Below are 22,553 nucleotides of genomic sequence, written 5' to 3'. Positions count from 1 at the left end.
CCATATCCATTCTGCCTCCCATTCATTACTCTGTCTGGCTCCAATTATTCCGTGTTCACTCCCTGGCCAGCTCCCCTCATTTCCCTACCCCCTTTCACCACGAACTCTCTGGACACTACTCTAAATCAGCTTGAGACACTGGATCAGCCACACTTCTTTGTGGCCCATGAAAGAACTTTCCAAAACCTCATGTCACAAGCAGGTCCACTTGCTTTTAGAGAGGAGGCATAGGCGAAATTGTATGTTTCCACCTTGAGAGGTGCAAGCACCACCATGTACAATTAGTAGGTGACCACCAGTGTGTCACTTTTGTGGTCACTACACATCTCCTTTGGGGACCCATATGCCCCTCTCCTAGCACCTTGAACCCTGGTGCCATGGCTAGACTGGGATGGGAAATCCCTGTGCTCGACAAGGAAATTCCAGGTGGAATCAGAGTCACTGTCCCCTCTGCAGAGCCTCTGTGAGGACAGGGAGTTTGGAAACACAGCCTAAATCTGCAGTAGGATAAATTTAAGAAATGATCACGCATTTACCCTAATGTCAACTGTACAAAACCCACAACCAACCTTCAAATGCCCTGCCACTGAGCAGAGCCAAAAGCAGGAAGAGCCAAAACCTACATATGGGTACAGGAAGACCTCTGGAAGGTGTCCCTGTGGGGGGCCGGGGAAGGGGGAGAGTGGAGATGAGGAGGCTCAGGGGATCAGGCTCAGGCTGAGAAAGAGCCAGAGTTCCTATTTCGACTCTCTCTTTGTCTCTCTGCCTAACCACTCACCTCCCACCCAGTCCAGGAGATTCTTTGAAAAGGGCCCACAGGGTCAGAGGTGAGAGCTGGCAGCTCCTGTTACTACCCTGACTTGGCAAACCTCCCTCATTCTGGAAATCCATATATTTTCTTGGGCTTTGATCAAGACCCAGGTCAAGCCTCCCCTCCCCCTTTTCTCACAGAGGCACTTGGTCAGAATGGCAAATAGCCCTCAACTGTGCCTCTTCATTCCCTGTTCCCTTCGAACCATCTGCTGCAAAATATCACAAAACAGCCCGATGGAGGGCAGGTCGGTGCTTCTTTTTCAGACTTCCCTCTCGTTCTTTCTCTGGTCGCATCATCATTCCAGGTACAGCAAACCCATTACTGTCCAGTCAATTCCAACTCATGGAAACCCTATGTAAGTTTTCCAACATTGTCCAACATTACTGGAACAGACAGCCTCATCGTTTTCCTCGAAGCAGCTGATGGTTTGAACTGTCAACTTTGAGTTAGCAGTTCAACACTTATATGACATCCCTTCAGAGTGGTGCGTCATAGTCTGCAGACACCGTGGGAAAGAATCATTCTTCTGCCTTATTTTCATAAGGTGGGATTCTAGGTAGGCAGGTGTGACGCAGGTGTAACTGGAAATCGACTTGATGGCAACAAACAACAACACTGATGTCATTGTTTCGGGACTTGGGAACTGAGACCTATGAGGCATGGAGCTAAGTAACAGCTACTTCAGGTTTGTTAGGTACTTCATTGCTGAGCTCTGTTCTACATACTGGGAATACAGCTAGAAGGAAGGTGGCATCTCTGTTCCTGGGGTTGAGAGATGAGAGGGGTTGGGAAACTTCCTGTCCTGTTAGTAGTGGGTGTAGACATTGTTTCTGCTGTTAGATGTCATTGAGTCAGTTCCAATCCCTAGCCACCCTATGGATAATAGAACGAAACACCACCCAGTCCTGCACCATCCTCTCAATTGTTGTTATGTTTGAGCCCCTTGTTGCAGCCACTGTGTCAATCCATTGGCCGAAGTTCTTGCTCATTTTCACTGCCTCTCTGCTTCACCAAGCAGGACGTCCTTCCTCCTCCAGGGACTGGTCTCTCCCTAACAGTATGTCCAAGGTACGTGAGGGGAAGCCTCACCATCCTGGCTTCTAAGAAGTATTCTGACTGTACTTCTAACCCACATTTGTTTGTTTTTTGGCAGTTCATAATACTTTCAATATTCTTCACCAGCCTCCCAATTCAAATGCATTGATTCTTCTCTGATCTTCCTTTTCAATGTCCAACTTTCACGTGCATAGAAGGCCATCGAAAATATGACTAAGATGGCTTTAGTCAGGTGCACCTTAATGTAACATTCTTGCTCTTAAACACTTTGAAGAACACTTTTGAAAGAGGTCTCTGGCGGCAGCACCCGGCCCCTTTAAGGGTGAGGAGGAGGGGCGCACAGGTGGAAGCCCATGGCCCCTTTAAGGCTTGGTCTACTTGGCAGCAGCTGGAGCCTATTGAGAACATGACAGGAGGCCAGCCAGCATTTCCTATAGAGGTCAAGGGCTCAGGAGCTGAGCGAGCCAAGCTCTGACGGCTGTGAGCCAGCCTCAGAGCCGCACTGCCTCCATGGGCCATAATGACCTGATGCGCAAGGCCTAGGACTTTAAAGACCAGGTGTGGTCTGTGCAGCCTTCCCGCCACTTCCCAGACTCCTGCCCACCAGGGAGGGCCTTGCCACCATGACTCCTGATGTGGGTCTGCAGCCCACCAGGCACCTGGCCAGCCACCAGGGTCCCTGCCCTGCCCAGCTTACCCACCCAGGACCACACTCCAGACCCCCTGCCCCCACCCTGGGCCTGCTCACCACCAAGACTCTGCCCTGGGCCCGCTGCCCACCCAGGAACCTGCATCAGGGCCCTTGCCAACCCTGGGTCCAGTCCAGGCCGCGCACAAACCTGGGTACCTGTTCCAGGTCCCTGCCCACCTGGGTCTGGGCCTGCCACAAAGACCCTGCCTGAGGCCCTCTGCCTACCCAGGAAACACCCCCTGCCCAGCTAGCCCCTGGCTCATCTGGGCACTGCCCCAGGCCCCCTGCCTGCCCAAGACCTTGTGTTAGCCTGACTGGCCATGGAGGATGGAGAGGAAGAGGGACGCTGCCCAGGCCCCTGCACCCCTTCCCACTTGGGATGCCCTGGGTTGGCCCAGCCCCAAAGGTGGCTCCCCTCCCCCAGGCACACATACCCAGAACTCCATTGGGCCCACTGCTTACCTGAGGCTCCCCATCAAGGGCTTGGGATATGTAACCCCAGCCTGGGATGGGCTCCTTGCTTGCTAGAGCCCCATGCCACTCTCCTTAAGCCCCAACTACTTAAGATCCCTAGAAAGTGCCTGTGGGGGCCCTTGTTGAGTCACACTCTGGCTGTAAGGGGTTAGGCTGTAGCTCTTGAAACTTGTCTTCTCCATTCTGAACCTTTAGGACATTGGTCCTTCCACAGGGCAGTTCTACAGAAGTGGCAGGGAACTCTATTCCCGAGTGGAGTTGGCCAGGTTTGAGTGGGGGGGTGCCCTGGCAGGGACCCCACCTTGGGAGAACAGCCCATCTCCCCTTTCTCTTTCCCAACTGCAAAAAAAGAAAAAAAGAAAGAGTTCTCAAAGAGCAGATTTACCCAATACAATACATCCCTTGGGTACTTGACCGGGGCTTGCATGATCATTTATTGTGGACTCCAGAAAGAAGATAACCCTGATCACTTCAGTCTTTTCTCCATTTATCATGATCATGTTGTAGATGACAGGGTCATAATTACATATAAATATGTCCCTGGGACCCAGCTCCTGGGGAGTCCCAAACTTCTTGATGTAAAGAAAATAAGAGAGAGAAAACAAGCACTCTGAGCTCTTGGTTGGAAGGACAGTCCTTTGTGAATAGAGAGCTGCAAGGATATTGGGATTCCTGAAGGGGGGGCAAACAGTTCCACACACAACTATTTACCAAATCATTTGCCGTTGGAAGCCACCCAGGGACACCATGGAGGAAAGCCCTGGCAACCTCCTTAAAGCCTATAGTCTTGAAAGTCCTATGCAATGTACACATGGGCGCACCATGAGTCAGAATCAACTCTCTCATGCCTGTTTTGGTTTGGGGCGAGGAGCTATTAGAAGCAGTTGGGTATAATGTTGAATCCCAAAAAAGGAAGGATTTGGTCACCATTAAAGTGACTTCTGACCAAATTACTAACAATCATAGGGACTTTTGTGGGAGAAAGATGAGGATTTCTACTGCTGTAAATATTTCGTGTCAAAAACCCACAGACAGTTCTACCCTGTCCTATACAGTCGCTGACTTGCTGTCAACTGGATGGCATTAAGATAGCACCTATGTGCTGAAAGGTTGCCATGCGGCAGCACTTGTGCCAAGTCCATTATGGTTATGCCTATGATCTTTGTGGGAGACAAAGCCCTGCTTATGTTTAATGTCTCTGTTGTCAGATCGCTCCATTGTCCAGTCCTGGCTCTATGTCCTTCTAGCTCCATGACCTGGGACAAATCATTGAACCCCCTTTGTGCTGCTGTGTGTAGAAGGGAAGTGAAAAATAGTGCTTAGGTTGTGTGTTCGAGGTTGAGATTGAATGCATCAATAGATAGAAAGACCTTGTTGTTGTTGTTAGTCTCCAGTAAGTCAAATTTGACTCCTTTTGACCGTAGGTCTGATAAGACAAATCACTGCCAGATCCTATGCCATCTTCCTGCCCATCGGCAAGTTTGAGGTCATTGTTGCGGTTATGGTGCCAGTCCGTGTCATGAAGAGTTTCCCCAGATCCACATGATGTCCTCTTCTCGCAACTGGTCTTTCCTAACGACATGACCAAAATCAGCATGACAAAAATTTGCCATTCTCTCTTCTAGGAACATTCTGTGAAGAGTGTCTTGGCTCAATTTCCTCTAGGACTGATTTGCTCATTCTCCTGGCCACACACAGTATATTCCACACACGGTCTTTGCCATCACTGCCATTCAAATGCCTCGATCCTTCTGAGAATCCTGGTCCTCACTGTTTTCCCCATTAGAAACTCCATTTCTCGCAGCTTGCTTCAGACCTGCTGAAGTGGAATCTGAGTTTCTGTTAGGCCCCAAGGGCATTGTATTTGTGTGCCTGCTAGAAGCACGGCTGGGGGACAACGTCTGGCCCATAGTAAGTGTTTTATAATAATTGGTTGTGATCAGTGTCATTATTTATTACTCCATCTAATCTTTCCAGCACACTCACAGGTCAGGAAACCAAGATTCTGAGCCTGTCAGTGCCTTTGCTGAGGCTACCCCTCAGGAGATGGCAGGGGCTCCATGCAAACCGAATATAGGATCAGGCCAACATTTGGATCACTCTGAATGGAGACACAGTCAATGCTCATTAACCAGTCACTCCCCATTGCCTTCGTCACCCAACCCTTATCAACCGTGACTCTGCTTGCTGTCTATGGGTTTCCCTATGGATTCTGCATATTTTATATCAATCTCATTATGGTCTGACTTGTTTCACTCAGCAGAAGGTGTTCAAGGTTCCTGCATGGTGTAGCGTGTTCCCAAACATCAATTCCTTTTTAAAGGCTGAATAATATTCCATTGTATGACTTAGTTATTGTTTGGTTTATCCATTCTTCGGGCCCTGGGCACTTTGGTAATAGTCACCTTTCAGCTATTGTGGGTAGTGCTGCAGTGAACTTGTATACCACTATCTCTTTGAGTCTCTGTTTGTTATTCTTTGAGGTATATGCTTAGATGTAGAATTGTGAGGTGGTCAAGGATTTCCTCTTCCTTGGATCCATGATCAACGCTCATGCAAGCAGCACTCAAGAGCTTAAAAAATGCATTGCATTGTATTGGCTAAATATTCACAAGACATCTTTAAAGTATTGAAAAGCAGGGATGTTATTATGAGAACTAAGGTGCATCTGACACAAGCCATAGTATGTTCAAACACTTGCTATGCATGTAAAATGTGGAGATTAAATAAGGCAGGCCAAAGAAGAATCGATGCATTTGAATTATGGTGCCAGGAAAAAGAACCATAGAAAGTACTATGGACTACCAGAAGCACCAATAAACTTGTCTTGGGAGAAGCACAGGCCAAATGCTCCTTAGAAGTAAGGATGGCCAGATTTTGTCACCCTTTGGACATGTACTTTCAACATGTTGTCAGGAGAGACCAGGCCCAGGAATAGGACATCATGCTTGGTAAAATGGAAGGGCAATGGAAAAGAGGGAGGCTCTCATGAGATGGATGGACATGGGGGCTGCAGTAATGGGGTCAAACATGAGAACAATTGTGATGATGTTACCCGGTGGCGTTGTGTTCTGTTTGACATAGGGTTGTTATGAGTGGGAACCAACAGGACCGACCCTAACAACAATAGTAAATCTCTGACTTGTTAAGAAGAAACAAGCATTTTTCATTTCCTCTATGAGCCAGGCACTGCGAAGACCCTGAAGGTCCAGATAGAAACAGCACTTGGCCCCTACCCATGATGGGTTCCCAGGCTAGGGGTGAGAGAGCAGATCTCCACTTTTGGATGAGACCTATGCAGCCCCCTTGGGGTTCCAGTGTGTGCTGGAGAGACTCCAGTTAACTTCGCATTTCCCTATACCCGCCTTTAGGGAAGTGGAAGAACTTTAGAATAAAGCATCTTCCTAGATTTCTGTTGCACAATTAGACAAAAGGAAACCAATGGTGGCTAAAGAGAGCGAACAGAGAATCCAGAGCTGTGTCCGGGTCCTTGGCCATGCTGCTATCAATCAGCACAGTTGAGTTCAGGAATCAGGAAGCAAGTCCTCAATATCTGGATCCAGTAGGTATAGAAGGCATAGCTTCAAAGATAAAGAAGGATTAGCCCTCTTTCGCTTTCAGGAGGAACTCACCCAGGGAGAACTCATTCAGGTGGGACTGCACTAAAGCCTTAGAACTGGGAGGGTCCATAGTCGCAGGTTTACTGCCAGAATGGTGCCTTCCCATTCAAGAGCTTCTATCATATTCCAGCTCATGAATGGTCTTTGCCAAGTGCCTTGGTTCTTTTGCTGTGACTTCTGTGGCATCACTTGAACTCTCCATCCCCTCCAGCCAGGAGCAGTGGCAGGAAAAATCTATTAGGGAGAAGTGAGAGAGTGAGCTAGGAGATATTCCGTACACAGATTGCCGTCTCCTTCAGCAAAGGCCCTGTGGGGTGGGGACTTAACTTTTCTGATTCTCTCCTATTAGAAGTCAACACGGAGCTAAAGAAGCATGAATGGAAGAAAGCAGGATAATGAGCTGACAGCTTTTCCATAAGGAAATAATAGCCAGAAGGGCTCCAAGTTGGGATGAGGCATGGTGGGGAGGGGAACACACGTGCTGCTACCAAGAGGAGAGTGAGGAGCAAGAGACCAGCAGAGGCTAGTCTCAAAGCCATCTCCAATAACATTTCCCCAACAGGCTGTTTTCCTCTCTCCACTCTAAACACGTCAGCCTTCACCTCCACCAAGCACCGAAACCCCCCATTCCTCCCACCAATTGGTCCAGGTTGCTATGGGAACTATGGGAGTACTAAGTGGTTCCCTCTATTACTACCTACCTCCCTGATTTCAGCAGCAAAAATTTTATGACTGGGGGTCCACCACTACATTGGGAACTGTATGAAAGGGTCATGAAATTAGGAAGGTTGAGAACCACTGTCTGAGAGGAAGACACAAATGTTGGTATAGTAGAGGAGCAGCAAAGGAGAGGCAGCCCCCACAAGTTGGAATAGCACAGTGGCTGCAACACAAAGCACAAGCAAGGAAGCATGGTGAGGATGGCACAGGGCAGTGTTTCATTATATTTGCACAGAGTTACTGTGAGCTGAATCCCACTCTATGGCACCTAAATACAATAACAAAAGACTTGTGCTTCTAACAATGTGTTTAAATATATCTAAAGAAAAATTCTTCATAGTTTAGAGCAGCGGTTCTCAACCTGTGGGCCAGGACCCCATTTAGGTGATGAATGACCCTTTCACAGGGGTGTCCCAGTACATAACAGTAGCAAAATTACAGTTATGAAGTAGTAATGAAAATACATTTATGATTGGGGGGTATGCACTACATCAGGAATGGTATGAAAGGGTTGTGGAATTAGGGAGGTTGAGAACCACTGGCCTAAAGGAAGACAGAAATCTTGGTAGAGTAGAAAGCCAGCAAATGAGAGGCAGACCCCCAAATGATGGATTAGCAGAGTGGCTACAACAATGAGCGCAAGCAAAGAGCCACTGTGAGGATTGCATCAGTGGCGGCAGCATTTCATTATATTGTGCGTAGAGTTGCTGTGAGCCGAAACTACTGGACAGCACCTAACAACAATAACTACAGGACTTGTGCTTCTCACAATATGGTGACGTAGATCCTAAGAGAAACTACTGTTAGTTTAGAGCAGGGATTCTCAACCTGTGGGTCGCGACCCCTTTGGGGGGGGTGTCAAATAATCCTTTCACGGTGGAGGCCCAATTCATAACTACAGCAAAATTAAAGTTGCGAAGTAGCAATGAAAATAATTTTACGATTGGGGGTTCATCACTACATGAGGAAATGTATGCAAGGGCCATGGCATTAGCATATTTGAGAACCACTGCCCTAGAGGAAGACACAAATCTTGGTACAGTAGAGGGGCAGCAAAAGAGAGGCAGCACCCCAAAAGTTGGATTAGTACAATGGCTGAAACAATGAGCACAAGCAAAATCACCACTGTGAGGCTCGCACAAGATGGAGCCGGGTTTCATTATATTGTGCATACAGTTGCTATGAGCCAACACACACTAAAAGGCACCTAACAATAAAAAACAGGGCTTGTGGTTCTAAGAATATTCTGAAGTAGACCTTAAGAGAAACTCCTATTAATTTAGAACATTGGTTCTCAAACTGTGTGTCGTGACACCTTTGAGGAGACTAATGAACCTTTCACATGGGTGGCCTGATTCATAACAGAAGCAAAATTACAGTTATGATGTAGCAATGAATATATTTTATGGTTGGGATGTCACCACTACATGAGGAACGGTGTGAAATGGTAGATGCATTCAGAAAATTAAGAACCACTGCTCTAGAGGAAGACACAAATCTGTGTACAGAAGGGCAGGAAAAGAGGCAGTGACCAACAAGATGGATTGGCACAGTGGCTGCAACAATGAGCATGAGCAAAAGAACCACTGTGAGGAAGGCACAGGACGGGAAAGCATTTCATTACACGGTGCATAGAGTTGGTATGAGCCAAAGCCCACTCGAAGGCAGCCAAAAACAACAGGACTTGTCCCTCTAACAATATGCTGAAGTAGACCTTAAAAGAAACTCCTCTTAGTGTAGAGTAGCAGCTCTCAAACTGTGGATCACGACATTTTAAGGGGGAGGAAAGACCATTTCACATGGGTAGCCTGATTCATAACAGTAGTAAAATTATAGTTATGAAATAACAAGGAAAATAATTTTATGATTGGGGGGTGTCACCAGTACAAGAGAAATGGTGTGAAAGAGTCGTGGCATTAGGAAGGTAGAGAACCACTGCCCTAGAGAAAGACATAAATTTGGGTGCAGTAGAAGGGCAGCAAAAAAGAGGCAACCCACAGCAAGATGGAATACGACAGTGGCTGTAACAATCCGAGCAAGCAAAAGAACCACTGTGAGGATGGCACAGGACAGGACACCTTTCCACCATATTGTTCTTAGAGTAGCTGTACGTCGAAAGCTATGCGACAGAATCTAACAACAATAACTACGGGATTTGTGCTTCTAACAATAGGGTGAAATAGATATTAAGAGAAACTCCTCTTAATTTAGACCAGCAGTTTTCAATCTGTGGGTCGCGACCGCTTTTGGCGGTCGAATGACCCTTTCACAAGTATGACCCGACTCATAACTGTAGGAAAATTACAGTTACAAAGTAACAATGAAATTAATTTTTATGATGTGAGTCACCACTACATGAGGAACTGTATGAAAGAGTCATGGCATTAGGAAATTTGACAACCACTGCCCTAGAGGAAGACACAATTCTTGGTACAGTAGAAAGGCCACAAAAAAGAGGCAGCTACCCAAAAGTTGGTTTAGCACAGTGGCTGCAACAATGAGAGCAAGTATAAGAACCACTGTGGCATAGGATGGGAAAGTGTTTCTTTGCATTGTGCATAGAGTTGTTATGAGCCAAAACCCACTCAATGGTACCTAACAACAGAACTTCTGCATCTACAAATATGCTGAATTCTATCTTAAGAGAATCTCCTCTTAGTTTAGAGCAGAGGATCTTCACCTGCGTGTCACAACCCCTTTGTAGTGTGGAATGAAAAATACACAAGGGTGTCATGATTCATAACAGTAACACAATTACAGTTATGAAGGTGCAATGAAAATGATTTTATGGTTGGGGGTCACCACTAAATGAGAATCAGTATGAAAGAAAATGGCATTAGGAAAGTTGAGAGCCACTGCTCTAAAGGAAGACGCAAATCTTGGTACAGAAGGGCAGGAAAAGAGAGGCAGTCCCCAACAAGATACATTAGCACAGTGGCTGAACATAATCAAAGAACCACTATGAGGAGGGCACAGGACAGGGCGGCGTTCCATTATAATGTGCATAGAGTTGCTATGAGACACACCCACTCTACGGCACGTAACAACAACAACAAATGGACTTGAGCTTCTAACAGTATGGTGAAGCAGAACTTAAGAGAAACTCCTCTGAATTTAGAGCAGCAGTTCTCAACATGTGGGTTGTGACCAATTTGGGGGTTAGTCGAACCTTTTACAGGGTGGCACTATTCATAACAGTAGCAAAACTAGAGTTATCAAGTAGCAAAGAATATAATTTTATGATTGAAGGCCTACCACTGCATTGGAAAGTGTTGTGGAATTAGGAAGGTTGAGATCACTGTCCTAGAGGATGACACAAATATTGGTACAGTAGAAGGGCAGCAAAAGAGAGGCAGCCCCTACAATTTGGAATAGCTAAGTGGCTGCAACATAGAGCCCAAGCAAAGAACAACTGTGAGGAATGCACAGGATGGGTCAGCGTTTCAGTACATTGTACATAGAGTTGCTGTGAGCCAAAACCCACTCGATTGCACCTAACAACAGCAACAACAGGACTTGGGCATCTAACAATATACTGAACTACATCTTAAAGAAACACTACTTAGTTTAGAGCAGCGGTTCACAACCTGTGGATCAGGACCTCTTTGGGGCTTGAGCTACCCATTCACAGGAGTTGGCCTCTTCTTATTAGTAGCAAAATTACAGGTGTAAAGTAGCAACAAAAATAATTTTATGAATGGATGTTCACCACAACTTCAGGGACTTCATTATAGTGCCAAGGAATTACGAAGTTTGAGAACCACTGGTTTAGAGCATAGTAAATCTGACTAAATACTACCTATTTTAACACGAATGAAGTTGGAAAGTAATGGAAACTGGGAGAGGACAGATGTATAAAATTCCTATGAGGCAGAATTGCTGTACATCATAGAGTAGCTAAGACAATGAGAAGATATGAAATCAAAGAGCTGTAGAGGAAATTCCATAGGACACGTGGCAACAGCTTTATGCTCTTGTTAACCCCTTGGGGCCTCCCTATCTTTTGTTGGTTCCCTTAACCCCATCCGCACCACTGTGAACAGTCTTCATTAAACTCTCTTTAATTAAAACTTCTGAATGGTTTGTTTTCTGCTGGACCCCTAACAGATATCATTTAATTTTCTTGATTGCAATTCATCTCTAGCATACAGAAATCTTTCAAGAGTTTGTTTTATGTTTTGTTTTCATCCACAAAAGCATTTACTTCCAGATTTGTTTGTCCTTGAAACAAGATCAATAGTTCTTTCCTCTCCAATGAAACCCAAGTGCTACACTGCCTGAATGCCTATGAAGTTCATGTTTTCCTACATTGAGATCCCAACCATTCCCTAGACCAGTGTTTCTCAACCTTCCTAATGGCGTGACTTTTTCATATATTTCCTCAGTTTGTGGTGACACCTGACCACAAAATTATTTCATTTCTAATTCATCACTGTAATTTTGTTACTGTGATGAAACAGGCAACCCCCGTGAAAGTCTCATTCGACCCCCTAAGAAGTCGCGACCCACCAGTTGAGATCCACTACCCTAGACCAACGTTTGGCCCGAGGGCTGTATATGGCCCCCCAAATCATCAATACCTGCCAGCATCACACATCTCACCAAAGAGAAGCATTTGTAGCCATCACTTTAGGGGTGAGTTCATTAAATATTTGACCTGTATGGCCCCATGAATGACGTTATAAATCACATGATCCTTGGCAGAAAAACAAGTTTCCAGCTCCTGCTTTAGACCAAAAGTTCCGAAACTTATTCTGCCTACTGCCCTCTTTTCAGAAAAAGAAATTACTCAGGGACCCCTGAAATGAAAGAATTTTGTACTATAGCTCACCATCCAGGATAAAATGTAGATATCTGCTTTGTAGATCCCTGGATTTTTCCATGCCAAGCAGATGGTGGTGTTGCCCACTGTGGCAAACGAGACTCTAGGTAACTCAGGTTTGCTTTCACTCTCTGTGCAAGAATTTCAGTTGAGGAGCAACATCTGTCTTGAAAGAAGTGTATCCAGAATGCTCCTTAGAGGCAAGAATGGCTAGAATTCGTCTCACATACTTGAACATCAGGAGCTATGAGGAGCAACATCATAGAGAAGGCCATCATGCTTGGTAAAGGGGCACCAAAAAGAGGAAGGCCCTCACCAAGATGGATGGACACAGTTTCTGCAGCAATAGTCTAAAACATAACAATTGTGAGGATGGCACAGGAACAGGAAGTGTTTCTTTCGGTTGTACAAAGAGTCGCTGCGAGTTGAAACCAACTTGACAGCATCCAACAAAACTAGATGTGGAGAAAGCATGGCCTGGTCTGTGTACAGTGACCCCAGCGAGGTTCCTCGTCCATTTTTGTGTTTAAATGGGCCAGGTGCTCTCACAAACCACCTCTTCAATAGACAACTTATATTTTTTTCTTTCATCCCAGGAACCATCCTGAAATTTAAAATGACCATTTGACACTGAGTTGATTGTGATTCATGGCAATTCATAGGATTTCCAATGGGCATATCCTTTCAGAAACAGATGGCCAGACTTTCTTCCAAGGTGTTCTGGGTGCGCTTGAGCCTCCTACGTTTCTGTTAATGGCCAAGTGTTTTCACCATTTGTACTATCCAGGATTGACTTCCAGCTCTATATATCCTTAAAATTGACATCTCTCCTCTCTTTGTAAAGTCATGACCATTGCTGTGTTTCAGTCGATTTACCGTATTCAAATATAGAAATGACAAATAATTCTACCACCTCACAGAAAATGTCAGAAACTCGTTGCTCTCATTTAATAGTGGCGTGGGTGATTACATATTGGACTGCTAATCCCAAAGCCAACAGTTCAAAACGGCCAGCCACTCTCAGGGAAAAAGATGAGGCTTTCCACTCCTACCAAGTTACAGTCTCAAATAACCACAGGAGCAGTTGCACCCTGTCCTATTGGGTAGAACTCAGGTCATGGTGAGTCAGAGTGGACTTGATGGCAATGAGTTGGTTTGGTTTTTGGACTCCCCTCCTACCACAATATCTCAAAATTACTAAGTGCATGTTATGTACTACTGTTCTAAGCATTGCATGTACATTCACTCATTTCATCCCACTGGTGGTGGTGTGGGTGAAGCATTAGAAATGCTAACTAGAAGGTCGGTGGTTCAAATCCACCAGCTGTTCTTCGGGATCAAGATTGGGCTGTCAGCTCTCATAAAGATGTTCAGGGTTGGACATCTGCCGGGACAGTTATTACTTTATCCTGCCGAGTTGCTATGGGTCTGAATGAACTCAAGAGCAGTGGGGTTTTGGTGGATTTTGCAACCCTTTTAAGAGGAGCGCTGGTGGGGCAATAGAGAAGCCCTTGACTATTTACCACAAACTCAGAAAAACCCTCAGCAGCTTCCCCTGAGAATGATGCATCAATTTTCTCCAGGACAAGTCACAGCTTAGAGGAACACCTTGGAATGGTTCCACTCTGTCCTGCAGGCTCACTATGAATTGGAATTGACTGACCCATTGGTAGTGAGTGCATCAGCTCCCGTCTATTGGTGAGAACATGAATGCACAGAAAAGTGAAACAATCTAGCCCAGAGGTGACCAGGTTATTAAAGGGGGAGCTAGAATTCATATCCCAGCAGACCAACCTCAGAGACTACAGGCATAGCTCCACCCTCTACTGATGTCTTGACTACAAGTGGTTGGATTTTGCATCCCTTCCCCTACACATCATCTCCACTGTCCAATATCGATCAATGTTAGTATGAGAACTGAAGAGTCACACTCTAGCCCTGCCCAATCCCACACGTACAGGTGAGAAAAAAATAGTGAGACCACTGGGCAGTTTTAGCTGCCACCTCTACTTCCACCGCCTCAATGCACACAAAAAGAAGTCAGAGAAAGCATTTTTGGCCTTGCCACCACTCCTTAGCCCTGACACCTTGGGGCCTGTCCACTCTCTTGGACACCCACAAGATGGCTACCTGGGAACTTCCCCTGGGGCACTTGGGACAAAGGAAAGGGCACACGCCTGCAATGTAATTCACACTGTAACAACTTGTTTCCCCCTTGGAGAATGACACCATTAGCTGCTTCAATTGTGCATGAAATATAAATTACATGACTCAGAGGTATCATGTCGGAGCAGCCATGATGCTAAGTGATGAGGCTCTCCATCGAGCAGCCCCTCTCCAACCAGCAGGTCCAAAAAAACCCAAGACCCGAGGCTGACAGCTGAGAACGAGGTTCTGTGGTCTTTGAGTGTGCCTGCTTCATAGAGCCCACAAGGGAGAATCTTTCCGGGTGACCCAGGATGCCAGGCTGGAATGTTCCAGCCACCTGCTGTCATCACCCTGGACCTCCCATTTTCTTTAAAGGGAGTCGAATGTTGAACAGTACTCTTTCCTTCACTAACCCCCAGAAAAGTAGGAAAAAGGTGGTGGTGATTGTGGTAATATCCTTCTTGCTAAGGAGATTTGGTGATGCTGTGGGTTAAGCATCTCACTACTAATCACAAGGCCAGCAGTTCAAACCCACTAGCTGTTCTGAGAGGGAGAAATATGAGGCCGTCTGACAATGGACAAATTTATGGTGTCAGAAACCCACACAGGAAGTTCTACTATTTCCTCTGGGATTGCGATGCATCTGAATTGGCTGGATTCACCAGAAGTAGGTTTTGCTTCTTCGGAGTGTATTTGTACATGTGTGTGTACATGTGTGTGTGCGTGCCTGTGAGTGCGTGTGTCTGCATTGTCGCTTGTGTGGTTTGGAAGCCCAGAGCAGGCAGATCGAGGCTGCATTGGAAGCAGTTGAGAAGAGAGAAGTGTGAGATCCTTCAAGAGGTAGATAGATCCAAACTCATTTCCCAGATCCCTTCTATATTCATTCTGCCTCCCATTCATAACTCTTTCTGGCTCAAATTACTCCGTACTCTCTCCCGGGCTAGCGCCCCACAGCTTTCTACCCCATTTTACCACTAGATCTCTGGACACTACTCTAAATCAGCTTGAGATACTCAATGATTGATGAGCTGCTGAAGAGTTGGATCAGCCACCCTTCTTTGTGCCCATGAAAGAACTTTCCAAAACCTCATGTCACAAGCAGGTACCCTTGCTTTTAGAGAAGAGGCATAGGCTAATTTGTATGTTTCCACCTTGAGAGGGCCAAGCACCACCATGTACAATTAGTAGATAACCATAAGTGTGTCACTTTTGTGGTCACTACACTTCTCCTTTGGAGGACCCATTTGCCCCTCTCCTAGCAACGTGATCCCTGGTGCCATGGCTAGACTGGGATGGGACATCCATGTGCTCAACCAGGAACTGCCAGGTGGAATCAGAGCCACTGCCCCCTCTGCAGAGCCTCTGTGAGGACCGGGAGTTTGGAAACACAGCCTAAAGCTGCGGGAGGAGAAATTTAGGAAATTATCACGCATTTATCCTAATGACAACTGTACAAAGCCCACAACCACCCTTCAAATGCCCAGCTACTGAGCAGAGCCAAAAGAAGGAAAAGCCAAAATCCACATATGGGTACAGGAAGACCTCTGGAAGGTGTCCCTGTGGGGGTCCGGGGAAGCGGGAGCGTGGACTTGAGGAGGCTCAAGGGCTCTGGCTGGGAAAGAGCCAAGATGCCTGTCGACAAACCCCTTCAGACCAGACACAACCTGAGGAAGTTCAACTCTCTCTCTTTGTCTCTCTGCCTAACCACCAACCTCTTACCCAGTGCAGGAGATTCTTTGAACAGGGTCCACAGGGCCAGATGTGAGAGCTAGCAGCTCCTGTTACTACCCTGGATTGGGAAACCTCCCACTTTCTGGAAATGCAAATATTTTCTTGGACTTTGATCAAGACCAAGATCAACCCTACCCTCCCCCTTTTCTCACAGAGGCACTTGGTCAGAATGGCAAATAGCGCTCGACTGCCATGCGCTCCACCTCTTTATTCCTTGTTCCATTCGAACCAACTGCTGCAAAAAATCACAAAACTGCCAGATGGAGGGCAGGGCAGTGCTTTCTTTTCAGACTTCCCTCTCATTCTTTCTCTGGTTGCATCATCATTCCAGGTACAGCAAACTCACTGCAGTCCAGTCAATTCCTTATGTAAGTTTTCCAAGGTTGTACAACATTACTGGAACAGACAGCCCCATCATTTTACCTTGAAGCAGCTGGTGGGGTTCAACTGTCAACCTTTCAGCTAGCCATTCAACATTTACATGACAGTGCCTTCAGAGTGGTGAGTCATAGTCTGCAGACACCGTGGGAAAGAATCATTCTTCTGCCTTATTTTCATAAGGTGGGTTACTAGGTAGGCAGTTGTGAGGCAGGTGTAAGTAGAAATCAACTTGATGGCAACAAACAACAACACCGATGTTATTGTTTTGGGGCTGGGGAACTGAGACCTATGAGGCATGGAGCTAAGTAACAGCTACTTCAGGTTTGTTAGGCACTTCGTCGTTGAGCTATGTTCTACATACTGGTTATACAGCTAGAAGGAAGGTGGCATCTCTGTTCCTGGGGTTGAGAGATGCGAGGGCTTGGAAAACTTCCTGTCCTGTTAGTAGTGGGTGTAGATTTTGTTTCTGTTGTTAGATGCCATTGAGTCAATTCCAACTCCTAGCCACCCTATGGACAATAGAACGAAACACCACCCAGTCCTGCACCATCCTCTCAATAGTTGTTATGGTTCAGCCCCTTGTTGCAGCCACTGTGTCAATCCATTTACTGAAGGTCTTCCTCATTTTTGCTTATCTCTCTACACCTAACAGGATGTCCTTACTCCTCCAGGGACTGATATCTCACTAACAGTATGTCCAAGGTACGTGAGGGGAAGTCTCACCATTCTTGCTTCCGAGGAGTATTCTGGCTGTACTTCTAACCCACATTTGTTTGTTCTTTTGGCAGTTCATAGTACTTCCAATATTATTCACCAGCATCCCAATATAAATGCATTGATTCTTCTTTGATCTTCCTTTTCAATGTCCAACTATCACGTGCATACAAGGCCATTGAATATATGACTCAGATGGCTTTAGTCAGGTACACCTTCAGCTTCAAGGTAACATCCTTGCTCTTAAACACTTTGGAGAACACTTTTGAAAGAGGTCTCTGGCTGCAACGCGTGGCCCCTTTCAGGATGAAGAGGCGGGGCGCACAGGTGGAAGCCCATGGCTCCTTTAAGCCTTGGCCTATTTGGCAGCAGCTGGAGCCACTATTGAGGACAAGGCAAGAGGCCACCCAGCACTTTCTGTGGAGGCCAAGGGCTCAGGACCTGAGCAGGCCAAGCTCTGGGCGCTGAGTGAGCCAGCCTCAGAGCTACACCACCTCCATGGGCCAAAATGACCTGATGGGCAAGGCCTAGGGCTTCACAGACCTGGTGTGGTTCCTGCAGCCTCCCCGCCCTCTCCCATACTCCTGCCCACCCTGGCCTTGCCACCATGACCCCTGATGTAGGTCTGCAGCCCACCTGGTGCCAGCCCAGGCACCAGAACTCCTGCCCTGCCTGGCCCACCCACCTGAGACCTCACTCCAGGCCCCCTGTCCCAACCCTGGTTCTGCTCCAGGCCCCATCCCTGCCCAAGACTTTGTTACTCTGGTTGGTCATAAGGGATGGAAAGGAGGAGGGACCCTGCCCAGGCCCCTGCACCCCATCCAACTTGGGATGCTCTGGGTTGGTCCAGCCCCCAAGGTGGCTTCCCTCCCACAGGCCCATATACCCAGAACTCTATTGGACCCACTGGGTACATGAGGCCTCCCCATCAAAGGCTCGGGATATGTGCCCACAGCCTGGAATGGGATCCTAGCTTGCTAGAGCCCCATTCCCCTCCCCTTAAGCCCCAACAACTTAAGATCCCTAGAAAGTGTCTGTTTGTGGGGGCCCTTGTGGGGTCACACTCTGGCTGTGAAGGGCTGGGCTATGGCTTTTGGCACTTGTCTTCTCCATTCTGAACGTTTAGACCATTGGTCCTTCCACGGGGCAGTTCTACAGGAGTAGCAGGGAACTCTATTCGGGAGTGAAGTTGGCCAGATTTGAGTAGGGGGTGCCCTGGTAGGGATGCCAACTTGGGAAAAGAGCCCATCTCCCCTTTCTGTTTCCCAGCTGCAAAAAAATTTAAAAAGGAAGAGGTCTCATAGAGCAGATTTACCCAATGCAATACGTCCTTTGGGTTCTTGACTGGGGCTCGCGTGATCATTTATTGTGGATCGCAGCAAGAAGATAGCACTCATCACTTCAGTATTTTCTCCATTTATCATGATCATGTTGTAGATGACAGGGACATAATTACATATAAATATGTCCCTGGGACCCAACTCCTGGGGAGTCCCAAACAACTTGATGAAAAGGAAAACAAGAGAGAGAAGACAAGCACTCTGAGCCTAGGTTGGAAGGACAGTCCTTTGTGAATAGAGAGCTTCAAGGGTATTGGAGTTCCTGGAGGAGGGCAAAGAGTTCCACACTCAACTATTCAACAAATCATTGGCAGTTGCAACCCACACAGGGGCACCATGGAGGAAAGGCCTGGAAACCTGCTTAAAGCCTATAGTCTTGAAAGTCCTATGGAATCCACACATAAGGCACCATGAGTCAGAATCAACTCTCTCGTGCCTGTTTTGGTTTGGGTAGAGGAGCTATTAGAAGCAGTGGGGTATAATGTTGAATCCAAGAAGAGGAAGGATTTGGTCACCATTACAGTGACTTCTGACCCAATTAATAACAATCATACGGACTTTTGTGGGAGAAAGATGAGGATTTCTACGGCTGTAAATATTTAGTGTCAGAAACCCACATAGACAGTTCTACCCTGCCCTATACAGTCGCTGATTTGGTGTCAACTGGATGGCACTAAGATAGCAACTATCTGCTGAAAGGTTGCCATGTGGAAGAGCTTGTGCCAAGTCCGCTATGGTTATGCCTATGATCATTGTGGGAGACAAAGTTCCTGCTTAAGATTAATGTCTCTGTTGTCAAATCGCTCCATTGTCCAGTCTTGGCTCTATGTCCTTCTAGCTCTATAACCTCGGAAAAATCATTGAACCCCCTTTGTTCTGCTGTGTGTACAAGGGAAGTGAAAAATAGTTCTTAGGTTGTGTGTTCGAGGTTGACATTGAATGGTAGAAAGACGTTGTTGTTAGTCACCAGCAAAGAAAATTTGATTCCTTGTGACCTTATGCCGGATAGGACAAATTACTGCTAGATCCTATGCAATCTTCCTGCCCATTGGCTGGTTTGAGGTCATTGTTGCGGTTATTGTGCCAGTCCGTGTCATGAAGAGTTTCCCCAGATCCACTATTTTACCAAACATGATGTTCTCGTCTTGCAATTGGTCTTTCCTAACGACATGTCCAAAATCAGCATGACAAAATTTTGCCATTCTATCTTCTAGGAACATTCTTCGAAGAATGCCCTGGTTCGATTTCCTCCAGGACTGATTTGCTCATTCTTTTGGCTACCCACAGTATACTCAATACATGGTCTTTGCCATCACAGTCATTTGAATGCTTCAATCCTTCTTAGAATCCTGGTCCTCACTGTTGTCACAGTTAGAAACTCCATTTCTCACAGCTTGCTTCAGATCTGCTGAAGTGGAATCTGAGTTAGTGTAGGCCCCAAGGACATGGCATTTGTGTGCCTGCTAGAAGCACCGAGGAACAACGTCTGGCCCATAGTAACTGCTTATAATTGTTCATTGCGATCCGTGTTGTTATTTATCATCCCATGTAAACTTTCCAACACACGCACAGGTCAGGAAACCAAGATTCTGAGACTGTCAGTGCCTTCACTGAGGCTACCCCTCAGGAGAGGGGAGGGGCTGCATGCAAATCGAATACATGATCAAACCAGTTGGCCTGGGTGGAGGGAATTTCAATGCTAAAATAGGGGAACGGGTTGCTGGGTATGTGGGAGGAAAGGCATCTAAAGAAAATCAGCAGAGTGCTCCGAGGCTCTGGAGTTCTGTCTACAAAGACACATAACCTTGCTCCCACACCTCCTCTTTTCTGGCAGTGACATCAGCCGAGCATTTTCTCTTTTTCCCTGTACAATCCAGTGAAGAACATTCAAAATGATGTACAACCATCACCCCCATCTAGTTCCAGAACATTTGGATCACTCTGCATGGAGACGCAGTCAGTGCTCATTAACCAGTCACTCTCCATTGCCTTCGTCACCCAGCCCTTATCAACAGTGACTATGCTTGCTGTCTCTACGGATTTGCCTATGGATTCTGCATATTTCATATCAATGTCTCATTTTGGTCTGACTTGTTTCACTCAGCAGAAGGTGTTCAAGGTCCCTTCATGGTGAAGTATGTTCCAAAGCATCATTCCTTTTTAAAGGCTGAATAATATTCCATTGTATGACTTAGATATTTTGGTTTGGTTTATCCGTTCTTTGGAGGCCAGGCATTTTGGTAATAGCCACCTTTCAGCTCTTGTGGGTAGTGCTGCAGTGAACTTGTATAGCACTATCTCATTGAGTTTCTGTTTGTTATTCTTTGAGTTATGTGCTTAGATGTAGAATTGTGAGGTGGTCAAGGATTTCCTCTTCCTTGGATCCATGATCAAAACTCATGCAAACAACAGTCAAGAGCTTAAAAAATGCACAACATTGTATTGGGTAAATATTCACAAGACCTCTTTAGAGTATTGAAAAGCAGGGATGTTGTTTTGAGAACTAAGGTGCATCTGACACGAGCCATAGTAGGTTCAAACACTTCCTATGCATGTAAAATTTGGAGATTAAATAAGGAAGTCCAAAGAAGAACAGATGCATGTGAATTATGGTGCTAGGGAAAGAAAAAAACATTGAAAGTATCATGGACTACCAGAAGTACCAAGAATTTTGTCTTGGAAGAAGCACAGGCCAAATGCTCCTTAGAAGTAAGGATGGCCAGATTTTACCACCCTTTGGACATGTACTTTCAACATGCTGTCAAGAGAGTCCAGGCCCTGGAAAAGGACATCGTGCTTGGTAAAGTGGAGTGGCAATAGAAAAGAGGAAGGCTCTCATGAGATGGATGGACATGGGGGCTGCAATAATGGGCTCAAACATGAGAACAATTGTGATGATGGTACCGGGTGGCGTTGTGTTCTCTTTGACATAGGGTTGTTATGAGTGGGAACCAACAGGACCGACCCTAACAACAATAGTAAATCTCTGACTTGTTAAGAAGAAACAAGCATTTTTCATTTCCTCTATGAGCCAGGCACTGCGAAGACCCTGAAGGTCCAGATAGAAACAGCACTTGGCTCCTGCCCATGATGTGTTCCCTGTCTAGGGGTGAGGCAGCAGACCTCCACTTTTGGTTGAGACCTATGCAGCCCCCTTGGGGTGCCAGTGCATGCTGGAGAGACTCCAGTTAACTTTGCATTTCTCTATACCCTCCTTTAGGGAATTGGAAGAACTTTACTCTAGAACAAACCATCCCCAGGGATTCCTTTTCCACAATTAGACAAAAGGAAACCAATGGGAAACAAAGAGAGTGAATAGAGAATACAGAGCTGTGTCAGTGTCCTTGGCCATGAAGCTATCAGTCAGCACAGTTGAGCTCAGGAATCAGGAAGCGAAGATCCTCAATATATGAATCCACCAGGTGAAGAAGGAGTAGCTTCAAAGCTAAAGAAGGATAAGCCTTCTTTCACATTCAGGAGGAACTCACTTGGGGAGCACTCAGTCAGGTAGGACTGCACTAAAGCCTTAGAACGAGGAGGGTCCATAGGACCATGTTCACTGCCAGAATGGTGGCTTCCCATTCAAGAGCTTATAGCATATTCCACCTCATGAATGGTCTTTGCCGAGTCCCTTGGTTCATTTGCTGTGACTTCTGTGGCATCACTTGAACACTCCATCCCATCCAGCCAGGAGCAGTGGCAGGAAAAACCTGTTAAGGAGAAGTGGGAGAGTGAGCTAGGAGAGATTCCGTACCCAGATTGCAGCACAGATCTGGGCTGTCTCCTTCAGCAAAGGCCCTGTGGGGAGGGAACTTGACTTTTCTGATTCTCTCCAGTTAGAAGTCAACACAGAGCTAAAGAAGCATGAATGGAAGAAAGCAGGATGATGAGCTGACAGTTTTGCCATGAGGAAATAATAGCCAGAAGGGCTCCAAGTGGGGATGAAGGGATGGCAGGTGGGGACACACACACATGCCACTACCAAGGGGAGAGTGAGGAGCAAGAGACCAGCAGAAGCTACTCTCAAAGCCATCTCCAACAA

This window comes from Tenrec ecaudatus (assembly GCF_050624435.1).
Source record: "Tenrec ecaudatus isolate mTenEca1 chromosome 1 unlocalized genomic scaffold, mTenEca1.hap1 SUPER_1_unloc_14, whole genome shotgun sequence".
NCBI lineage: Eukaryota > Metazoa > Chordata > Mammalia > Afrosoricida > Tenrecidae > Tenrec > Tenrec ecaudatus.
The sequence above is the reverse complement of the archived record's forward strand: the minus strand, read 5'-3'. Positions refer to the sequence as shown.